Below are 11,390 nucleotides of genomic sequence, written 5' to 3' on the forward strand. Positions count from 1 at the left end.
CATGTCGGTCCTAACCGACTTGCCAAAACTATAGTTTGTTAACAAGAAATTTGTGGAGTGGTTGAAAAACGAGTTTTAAATGACTCCAACCTAAGTATGTAAACTTCCAACTTCAACTGTATGTACAAACTGTCCCAAATTTCCCCAGTGTCGCTCACAGCTTTTTTTGAGTTCAGTGTGTACTGGCGGCTATTTATTTTTCCTCAGGAAGGTTCTCTCTAATCCAAACAACAGATGACGTAAACACGAGAGCAGTGGACCAGGCCTTGAAGAGTGAGCAGCCTCTAATTTAATATCAGTCCCAATGCTCAATCCCTCTGGCTGTGTTTGAATACTCATACTACCCACACTAACCCTACTATCTGTGATGTGAATTGAGTATATAGTATGCTTATTAGTCATAGTATGGATATAAACTCAGCAAAAAAAGAAACAGCCCTTTTTCAGGACCCTGTCTTTCAAAGATAATTAGTAAAAATCCAAATAACTTTACAGATCATTGTAAAGGGTTTAAACACTGTTTCCCATGCTTGTTCAATGAAGGAGGAAGGAAGATTACGAGGGAGGAAGATTACGTGGTGTCGTATTTGTGCACCTTCGAGAGGACGGCCCAGAGGGAAGGATGGCCCCAGCCCAAGTGGGCCAGCCTGTTGGCACCCTACCTCTCTGGGAAGGCCTACTTCGATTTGAACACTGACCAGGCCGCGAATTATGAGGGACTCAAACGGGAGATACTGAGCCGTTATGGGTTCAATCTCGCATTCCGTGCACAACAGCGCCTTTGACCCCACCCTTTCCCCCCGTGCTCAGATGAGCGACCTGGTGCGTCTGACCAAGGGCTGGCTACTGACGGAAGTACCGTCCCTCCCGATGCTCGACAAGATTGCCCTGGATAAATACCTTCGGGCCCTGCCATACGAGATGAAGAAGAAGGTGAGCATGCTGAAACCCCAGAGCCTGGAGGAATTGCTGACCGCGGTGGAAATTCACCAGAACACCCAGGACCTGCTGAGAGGGGCCCGAGTGGAGAGAGACTTGGCGAGGGGGATGAACAACACAGAGAGAGGCGAGGGGCTGAAGGGGGCCCGGATGGAACCAGCCACGGCTGTGAAGCGGGAGGGTGGCCCAAACCGACGACGTCAGCGGCTGCTGGACCCAGATCAGAGACGCTGCTATTAGTGCTGTGAGCCGGGGCACCTCGTGTGGAGATGTCCCGGCCGGGAGGAGGCCATGCCCTCTGCATCCCCCAGCTCTGGGGTAACCCGGATGGCGAGTTACGTCACCTCCTATTGGGCGCACACCGAGACGGCTCCTCCGATGGTTCTTGTACGAACCAGTGCTCTGCTGGACTCCAGCAGCATGGTGACCCTGGCCCACCCGCAGTGGCTCACACGAGAGGGGGAGGAGGAACCAGGGGACGAGGAGGTGACAATGTCCTGTGTACACAGGGACACGAAGAGGTACCCAACGGTGCCTGTGAGGATAACAACCCCAAGGGGGGAGTGCCAGATGCGCGTGGGAGCTGTTCCTAACCTATCCGTGTCCATTCTCCTCGGTCGAGACTGCCCTCGCTTCCAGGCCCTGTGGAGGAGGGACCTGGGGAGGCGAGCACGGGAGGTAGGAAGAAAAGGCAAAAGGACGGTGGCCTGTGCAACCCAACCCCATCACAAGAGGTGTCCACTGGGCCCGAGGTGGACCCAGAGGAGGGAGATGACCCCACTCCGGCATGCGAGCCCCTGTGCGAGGAAGACCTCAGGCTCCCATTTATGGAGGTGGAGGCCCTAGACGGACCTCCCGACACTGGAATCCTCACGGGTCAGTTCGGGATGGCCCAGATAGAAGACCCCATTCTCCAGAAGGGCCAGGTGATTGCGGTGGATGGCATACTGTTAATTGGGGTAAGTGATTGGCACTACCCCCACTTCGCAAACAAGCATAATTTATTGTATCAGGTAGTAAAGCATAATGGGGAGACAAAATACTTGTTACTCATACCCAGCCAGTATGTTAGGACTGTGTTGCAGCTTGCCCACACCCACCTACTTGGGGCACACCTGGGGATGGAGAAAACCAGGGAGCGGATTGGGAACCGGTTCCACTGGCCCGGAGTTAAGCGCCCCGTGGAGGACTACTGCAGTAGTTGCCCGGAGTGCCAGATCACAGCTCCGAGGGTGCATTATCGAAACCCTTTGGTTCCCTTGCACATTATAAGAGTGCCATTCGAGCAGGTGGCAATGGATCTGGTGGGTCCGTTGGTAAAGACCGCGAGGGGACACCAATAAATCCTGGTCATCGTGGATTACGCCACCCGATATCCTGAGGCAATCCCGCTACCCATGGTGGCAGCAAAAGGTATCACACGGGAGCTCTTCCATTTATTTAGCCGGGTGGGTATTCCACTGGAAATCTTGACGAACCAGGGCACTGTGTTCATGTCTCGCGTGATGAAAGATGTCTGCAATCTGTTACGAATAAAACAGGTGAGGACCAGCGTGTACCATCCACAAATGGACGAGCTGGTGGAACGAGCTGGTGGAAGAAGGTCATCAAGCGAGACGGGAGGAACTGGGACCAGCTGCTGCCCCACCTGATGTTTTCAGTGCACGAAGTACCCCCAAGCATCCACGGGGTTCTCCCCCTTTGAGCTCCTGTATGGCCGTCGGCCCCGCGAGCTGCTGGACCTAGCCAAGGAGGTCTGGGAAGAGCAGCCGACCCCCCTTTGCAGCGTAGTAGAACATGTGGAGAAGATGAGGGAGAGGATGATGGCGATTTGGCCAGTGGTGGGAGAGCACATGGCCCAGGCGCAACGTGCCTAGGAGCGTGTCTACAACCGGGGGGGCCCAACCACGAGAGTTCCAACCAGTTGAGGTCTTGGTGCTGATCCCTACAATGGAGAGTAAATTCCTGGCATGGGCCCTACAACATCGTTGAGCGGGTAGGTGAGGTCAGCTATAAGGTCCGCCAACCGGGACAGATAAAACCCCTCAAGCTTTACCATGTGAATTTACTGAAGAAATGGCCGTGGACCTGGCCACGGCAGGGACCCCCACAAGTGCAAGCTGGGCTACACCGGGGTGGAGTACCTGGGCTATCAGATCGGGAAGGGAAATGTGAAACCCCAAGAATAAATAAATTACTGCCATTAGGGGATGGCCAGTCCCCCGAACCAAGAGGCAGGTGAAGTCATTCCTGGGGTTAGCAGGGTACTACAGTAGATCTGTACCTAACTTTGCCGCAATAACTTCCCCTCACAGACTTAACAAAGGCACGACTACCCCAGACAGTGCGATGGACGGAGGACACAGAGGCGGCATTCCAGGCCCTGAAGGATGTGTGCGCTATGTTCACACCCTGAACTCGTCACCCCGGACTTCAAAAAAAATCCTGGTCCGGACAGACACGTTTGATACAGGGGTAGGGGCCGTTTTGTCCCAAGAGCAGGAAGGCGAGGAGCACCCCATCATGTATGTCAGCAGGAAACTCCTCCCGAGGGACAAGAAATAGTCTATTGTCGAGAAGGAGTGCCTCGCCATGAAGTGGGAACTGGACACCCTCAAGTATTACCTCCTCGGCAGGAAGTTCACCCTGATCACTGACCATGCCCCACTTGTGTGGATGGCAAGAGGTATGGACACAAATGACCGTGTCACCCACTGGTTCCTATCCTTACAGCGATTCTCTTTCTCTGTCATCCACAGGTCGGGGTCCCACCATGGCAATGTGGAAGCCCAATCCTGGATGGATGCAAACCTATCCCTTAGCCCTGACTGTGAGGGAGGGAGGCATGCTAAGGGGGGGGGGGTGTATCCCAGGTCTATTTAGGGGGATGGTAATAGAGGGGAGGTATGTGAAGCGACGTTGGCTCCCCCTGCTGGGAATACGGGAGCTGGGCACCCCGACACGGACAGCTCTAAGCAGAGGTAATTAGAGGAAAGTGCCAACCAGCCGTGGAGGCCAAATAAAAAGGAGCACGGTGGCACACCCCAAGAGAGAATGAGGAGAGACCGACACCAAGCAACAGTAGAGAAGAAGGACTGGGCAAAACCTAAGTGATTTTCTTTGTTGTTTTAAAGTTGTTTTAAAGTAGTTTTAAAGTAGTTTTTGCGGACTAAAGCCTCCATGTCAATTTCTGCACGCTCAACCCAAACCCCCATGGTTTACCACAGAACCATAAACAATTCATGAATATGCGCCTGTGTAACGGTCATTAAGACACTAACAGCTTACAGACGGTAGGCAATTAAGGTCACAGTTATGAAAACGTAGGACACTAAAGAGGCCTTGCATGCTGCAAGGAGGCATAAGGACTGCAGATGTGGCCAGGGCAATAATTGCAATGTCCGTACTGTGAGACGCCAAAGTTGTGGCAAAATGGCTTAAAGACAACAAAGTCAAGGTATTGGCATGGCCATCACAAAGCACGGACCTCAATCCTATAGAAAATTTGTAGGCAGAACTGAAAAAGCGTGTGTGAGCAAGGAGGCCTACAAACCTGACTCAGTTATATCAGCTCTGTCAGGAGGAATGGGCCAAAATTCACCCAACTTCTTGTGGGAAGCTTGTGGAAAGCTACCCAAAACATTTAACCCAAGTTAAACAATGTAAAGGCAATGCTACCAAATACTAATTGAGTATGTAAACTTCTGACCCACAAGGAATGTGATGAAAGAAATTAAAGCTGAAATAATTCATTCTCTCTACTATTATTCTGACATTTCAGATTCTTAAAATAAAGTGGTGATCGATCTATTGTCAGAGTTTTGGATGCACACATGTAAATTATCTTGATTGGAAGAAATACTGAAAAACCCCATACACAAAAAGTTGTAAATATATTTAAATAATGTCTTAGGTACAGGAAAACAATCACTCACTTCTGACTTCCTGGTGAGGCCTGATCACCCTTACTAGGAAGACAGGAGATGTTTTTATGGGCTATGTAAAAACAAATCATCAAAGAAGAAGTTCATAATTTATTAACCTTGTTGGGGATAGGGGGCAGTATTTTCACTTTGGATGAATTGCGTGCCCATAGTGAACTGCATCCTCCTCTGTCCTAGATTGCTAATATGTGCATATTATTATTACTATTGGAGAGAAAACACTCTGAAGTTTCTAAAAACAGTCTTCATCAAGTGGGATGAACATGCAGGTTGCCTCGGCGACACTTGACATGGACACGGGTCCCTGCACCAACCATCCAAAGGTGCTCTCTAAAGCAACTAGCGTCTCCATCAGTCGCTCCACTCTGCCTGATACTATCTGCCAGTAGTATTCTGCTCCTATCAGGACAGAGAGTTCAGGATCATTGTCATCTCCTGGAAAGTCTGCGAGCTGCAGTCCCTTTCTATTGAGCTCATATTGAATCTGTTCACCAGGAACCTTCATCACAGCTGTGCACACTTGTGGGTTTCAATTGCCTCTCTCTCTATTCTCTACTGTTTGTCCCAGACATTATCCAAGATGACTTTCACTGTGTTACGTTGGGACGTTGCTGGGGCAGAAGAGCCAAACGTGTGAAGAGTGAGTGCCTCTTGTCTGATTACTGGTAGCTTCAAGCCCTTCACAAGGTTTTCATGTATGAAGCTTCTCTGACTGCCTCCATCTAGTAAGCAACGAGCTATCTTCCTGCCCGATGGGCCTTCTACCCATGCCTTTGCCGTTTGTAGCAACACAGTGTTCTGTCCATCTGGTTTCATCTTCACTGAATGGGAAAAACTGAGGAAACAACAGCATCTGCAGAAACAGTAGGGGGTTGCACCTCACTCCTCTTACTGGTACACACAGCAATGTGATGTCTGCTTCCACATGTTGCACATGACATGTTTGACCTTACAGGATTTTGCTATGTGTCTCTGTCCTAAACTTACAAACATTTTCCCATTTTATTTAGTTTCTTTTTGCGTGTAGCAATATTGTGGTCAGGGCAGTTTTCTGATTTGTGGTCTGCACTGTCACAGAATAGACAGTTTTGTTCCTTCTTGCTGACTGTATGCAGTGCTGCAGCAAATGGCATGTTGGGTCTTTTTGTTTTCATTTCATTGGAGAAGCTTGACTTGTTCCATGGTTTGCTCTCTTTCTGTTGGTTGCATGATCTTGTCATTTGTAGCGCTCTGTCCCTGCTTTGAACCTCTTTCTGTAGGAAACTGATTATCTCAGACACTTTCCATTCATCATCTACTCCCCTCTGACGACTATAGTCAATAGCTATGTGTCCTCTGGAATCATCTGCAGTAAGATTGGGCATAGTAGGCTTCCATAGGTTTCTGACACTATAACCCAGTGATTCCAGGCTCCTAATCTGAATTTCACATTCATCATATAGCTGCCTCAATGCATTTAGATCAGAGGATTTTTTCACATGGGTGGGATTCAGCAGCTTTGACATATGAGCACTAATCACAAGATCTTTCCTTCCAAATCTGCTCAGTAGAGTGATTGCATCATCATGGTTACTGTCTTAACATCAGTCCTGCTACTGCCTTTGCAGCTGGTCCAGTGAGATAGGTAAACTTCTCTTTATTACACAATGAATCATTGTTGTGAATAGCAGTCTCATACTGGCTCCAAAACTCCTGCCACATACTGACATCTCCATAGAATTTCTCAATAATCAACTTTGGTAGCCTTACTGATGGTCTCTGATCTGTTCGAGTTAGCGTCACTCACCCGTGCTGGTAGTGGATTGACGTTCTGTTTCTTCTTCATCACTTGTTGTGCACGGCTCTTCAGCATGATAATGCGCTCTTTGTAATCCTCCGTGCATGCAATCTTTGCCTCCAATCCGTTCAATGGCGTTAACTGTTCAATTCCACGATCAAGTTCAAACAAACTATCCTCCTTAGCTGATAGCAATTCCAACAATGTACTCAAGTGATCGGTATCCGGATTTGACTGGGCTATTTCCACGTCAATCTGATTCAAAATCCGTGTTGTGGCACCTCGAATGGTACCCCGCTTTCGTCTCATTCTTTCTGCTTCATGCCGACGTTCCTGCTGACGACAACAGTGGTAGGCCTGATCACCGACAACGATGGGACAGCCTATAGGGAGGAGGTCAAAGACCTGGCAGTGTGATGCCAGGACAACAACCTCTCCCACAATGTGAGCAAGACAAAGGAGCAGATCGTGGACTACAGGAAAAGGAGGGCCGAACAGGCCCCCAATAACATTGACGGGGCTGTAGTGGAGTGGGTTGAGAATTTTAAGTTCCTTGGTGTCCACATCACCAACAAACTGTCATGGTCAAAACACACCAAGACAGTCCTGAAGAGGGCATGACAACACATTTTCCCCCTCAGGAGACTGAAAAGATTTGGCACGGGTCCCCAGATCCTCAAAAGGTTTCCTGCCATCCAGGACCTATATACTAGGCGGTGTCAGAGGAAGGCCCAAAAAAACAGTCAAAGACTCCAGTCACCAAAGTCATTGACTGTTCTCTCGGCAACCGCACGGCAAGCGGTACCAGAGCGCCAAGTCTGGGACCAAAAGGCTTCTAAACAGCTTCTACCCCCAAGCATCTAATCATACGGCCACCCAGACTATTTACATTTGACCCCCCCGCTTTGTTTTTACACCGCTGCTACTCGCTGTTTTTTAAACATTTTATCTATGCATAGTCACTTTTACCTCTACCTACATGTACAAATTACCTCAACTAACCTGAACCCCCACACATTGACTCGGTACCAGTACCCGCTGTATATCGCGTCGTTATTGTTACTTTATTGTGTTACTTTTTATTTTATATTTTTTCCTTTAGTTTAGTTTAGTATATATTTTCTTAACTATTTCTTGAACTGCACTGTTGATTAAGGGTTTGTAAGTAAGCATTTTACTGTTGTATTCGGCACATTTGACAAATACAAATGTGTTTGATTTGATCATGAGCTGGTCAGTATGTGTTGGCAATCCTTTCTAACAATACTTTTTTTTCAAGATATCACGTAGAACTGCGTAAGTGTTGCTCACCACTTTCTGGAGGACCGAGTTTTTTTAAAATCAGTGTTATTAGAGTATGAAAGCTAAAGAGAAGGGAAAAATCTGCCGTTTGATTGCAAATATGCCGACAGAGACGAAAAGAGAACACACAGAAGGCTGTTGTATAAAACACCTGTCTCCGGATTACATCTTCAAACTAAGGACAACCGTGACTGAGGGAGAAGCGTCCATCCACATATACGGTAAGATAGTCTTGCTAGCTACATTTTCAGATATTACACATTTCTAATTTTATCAGAAAGTTGTTTTCATTTCAAGTTAGGCTAATGTTAGCTGGCTGGGTCCCTAGCTAACATTGTGTATGATCTGTATATTAATATTATTTGTATCTCAGAGACATTTGCATTGCTAGTTTATAGCCTAATTTTAGCTAGCTATGTTATGAGTTGGGATTATGGTTCATTGTTTAACTAGCTAGCTAGATGTCTAAACAAAAGACTCCACTACTATGCAAGTAACCATTTCAATAGAATGTTCATGATGTCACTGCGACAACTGTCGATAGACGTAGCTGGTAAATTCACTCTGGCTATCTACTCTGATTTCAGAGCTCTCTCGTCTGAGTGTAGAATAACTGACAAATTTACGAAAGCTCAACAGCCGTTGAACATGGCCAGTGTCAGTAAATGTTGGCAGAAAAACAATTAAATTGTTGCCAGCAGCACAGTTGCAGTCACTAATACTGTGGATAACATAAAAACAGCTTAACCAACTCTGCTAGGGTGAGTAAAATGATCAGTGAGCTGTTCTCGCTTTTGTGTCTGGAAGTAGCTAGCAAGCTAGCCAACGTTAGCTTGGGTGCTTGGCTGCTACTGTTAGAACAGAACGCTCGGATCAACCCTACTCGTCGGCCAGAGGATCCAGTGTGCGCTCTGCCATGGATAGAGCCAAGTTAGCTAGCTAGTTGGCTGTCAAATCTTCATATGACAGATGCTTTTCCACTCTGTTTAGCCAGCTAACGTTAGCTATCTAGCCAGCAATGTGCAGACAATCCAATGTCAAGGTGGTGGACTAACTGACAAACACTGGGATAAAGCCAGCTAGCTAACGTTATGGGCTGGGCCGCTTCTTCAGGTAGCTCTCTACAGCACCAGGCTGAACGCTCCGGGAGCGAAACACTCTGTTCACGTTCTGACAACGTTCTGAGTTTACGAACACCCAGAGCACACTCTGGCACTCCAGATTAAATTTACAAACACACCTGTAGTATAAACTAGCCTTTAGTCTTGAAATCTTTGGTTGTTTAGTACATGGCCTCGCATGTGAATCCTTAAAAAGATAGGTTGGAAAGAGGGTGTGAACGATGCTGAGTAGGTGTACCAAAACATTCAAGGACCATTTTCTCAAAACTTAGGTTACAAGTTGATTAACTTTCAAAGCAGAATTACTTTCCCATTGTTCCTCATACCATTTTCTAGCTTGGAGTCTCTACTTTTATCCAATATAAAATACAACATTTCACATTTTGCTACAGAAGATCGAAGGTCAGTCACATATAGGATTCGTAGTTATTTGACTTTGTGCGATTAATTTAACAGCTATGAAACAACACGGAGGAAACACTTTTAAAACTGCTTATGCGGCAGTTATTTGACTATAAATGTGATCATCCTAAACTATTTTTTTTTCACAAATGCGAGTGAAATGCTCGCACTGTAGAGCCCTGACCACCCGCCAACGTGGCTGATGAAATATACATTTTACCCGCCAATGCTAAAACCTACCCGCATTTGGCAGGTGTTAATTTTAGGCCCTGTTCATCAATCATATTATCTCTCTAGTCTAGTCGAAACGTTGCTAATGCCACGACCAGGACAACGCGCATCCGGCGTGAGATATGGCACGGAAAATGTACCTCAATGGCATTGCACTCATAATTACCCCAACTGACAAATAGAGAAGATTAAAATACTGCTAGACTTTAATGACTGCTAGTTTTTTTGTCAGCATACTTGGCTAGCTAATGCTACAGCAGCCCATTTGATTCGACAAGCCTTCCGGTAACTACTCACGCCCAACGCTAGGCGTCGCATTTTCATAGAATCCAATGGGCTGCTATAGCATTAGCTAGCCTAGAATGCTAACGAAAACCTTGCTGTATTTGAATCTTCTAGATTTGTTAGTTCGGAAAATTAGGAGTACAATGTCATCTCCCATCCCTGGATTGAGGTACATTATATCTCGCGCCGCGTTACGACTAGAGAGAGCATGTAATTAACATCTAGTCGAATTCTGGCTAACTAGCTAGGCAGTTAAGTTAACGTAAGCCTAGTTAGCTGAAATGGTAGACCACATGATTTGACAGATGGAAAGTGTGTAACATTAGCTAGCCATGAAGCTCACCTTTCTTTACATGACAAACAGTTTCGTTGACGAGGCAACTTGCTGTGATTTCATTTTAAATCCATGTTCATATTATTTCATAACCCCAGGCCATTTAATAAACCAACAACAACACCGATTGCCTTTCTTCCTTGTCATATGACTGACCAGGGATATTAGAAAATGAGATAATGCCGCGTTCATGACAACTGGGCACTCGGAAATCTCGGACTTCTGACTTCAGGTCGGAAAGTCTTGAAAGATTTGTTTCCGACTTGATATTCCAAGTTGGGTGACCGTTCACAACGAATTTTCCTTGTCGGAACTCGTTTTTTTTCGCGTTATATTGAACGCTTGGAAGTCGGGGATTTCCGAGATTCCAGTTGTTTTGAACGTGGCATATATACCAACAGGAAATGAATGGAGAAATGTATAACGCTCCGCCCAGCCGAATGTCGACCAATCGCGTTTACGTTGTCAGTTTGCGTCACAGGTCGCTAAACTAATCGTCGCGTTAATCCCTTCTAAAAGTCGAGAAACCTGCATATTTTCCTCGAAAGTAAAAGTGAATTATCTAAAATCCTGGAAATTATGTTTTAATATTGAGCTTCTTGTTCGTTTAATTCGTGCTCATGTTGGGTTTTTGACTCCTTGAAGACGAGAGATCATTGTCCGAGTTTTCCTAGAATGCACCGAACGTATTGACTAATGCCGGGTTCAAAACAACTGGGAACTTGCACATTTCTAACTTCAGTGCTTTCAAATCAACTGACACTCAGATTTAAAAACCGAGCTCCGAATGGAAATAATTGATTTGAACTATCATCCAACTCGGAATTCCAATTGGTTAACTCGGGCCTCTTTCTAGATTTTCGACTTTCCGACCTGCAGATCACTGACGTCATGGTTTAACGTTGTATTATTCCGAATTTCTAGTACTTTTGAATGCGGCAAATGTACGGACAATGTGAAATCCATGTATATGGGGCCTCATTTATTTATTTAAATTGACTGATTTCCTTATATGAACGGTAACTCGGTAAAATCGTTGAACTTGTTTTTGTTAT

The 11,390-nt window shown here is 46.3% G+C and overlaps 1 protein-coding gene across 1 annotated transcript in view; it reads right to left on the reverse strand.

Annotated features, from left to right (window-relative positions):
• Positions 1-10,555, reverse strand: part of tmem251 (transmembrane protein 251) — a 20,322-nt gene extending 9,767 nt beyond the window's left edge. Inside the window, exon 1 of the mRNA XM_024420598.2 lies at positions 10,345-10,555. The gene's annotated coding sequence lies outside the window, so the exon portion shown is untranslated. The remainder of the gene's footprint in view (positions 1-10,344) is intronic.
• Positions 10,556-11,390: the final 835 nt, after the last annotated feature.

Source organism: Oncorhynchus tshawytscha, linkage group LG05 (genome assembly GCF_018296145.1).
Source record: "Oncorhynchus tshawytscha isolate Ot180627B linkage group LG05, Otsh_v2.0, whole genome shotgun sequence".
NCBI classification, from domain to species: domain Eukaryota; kingdom Metazoa; phylum Chordata; class Actinopteri; order Salmoniformes; family Salmonidae; genus Oncorhynchus; species Oncorhynchus tshawytscha.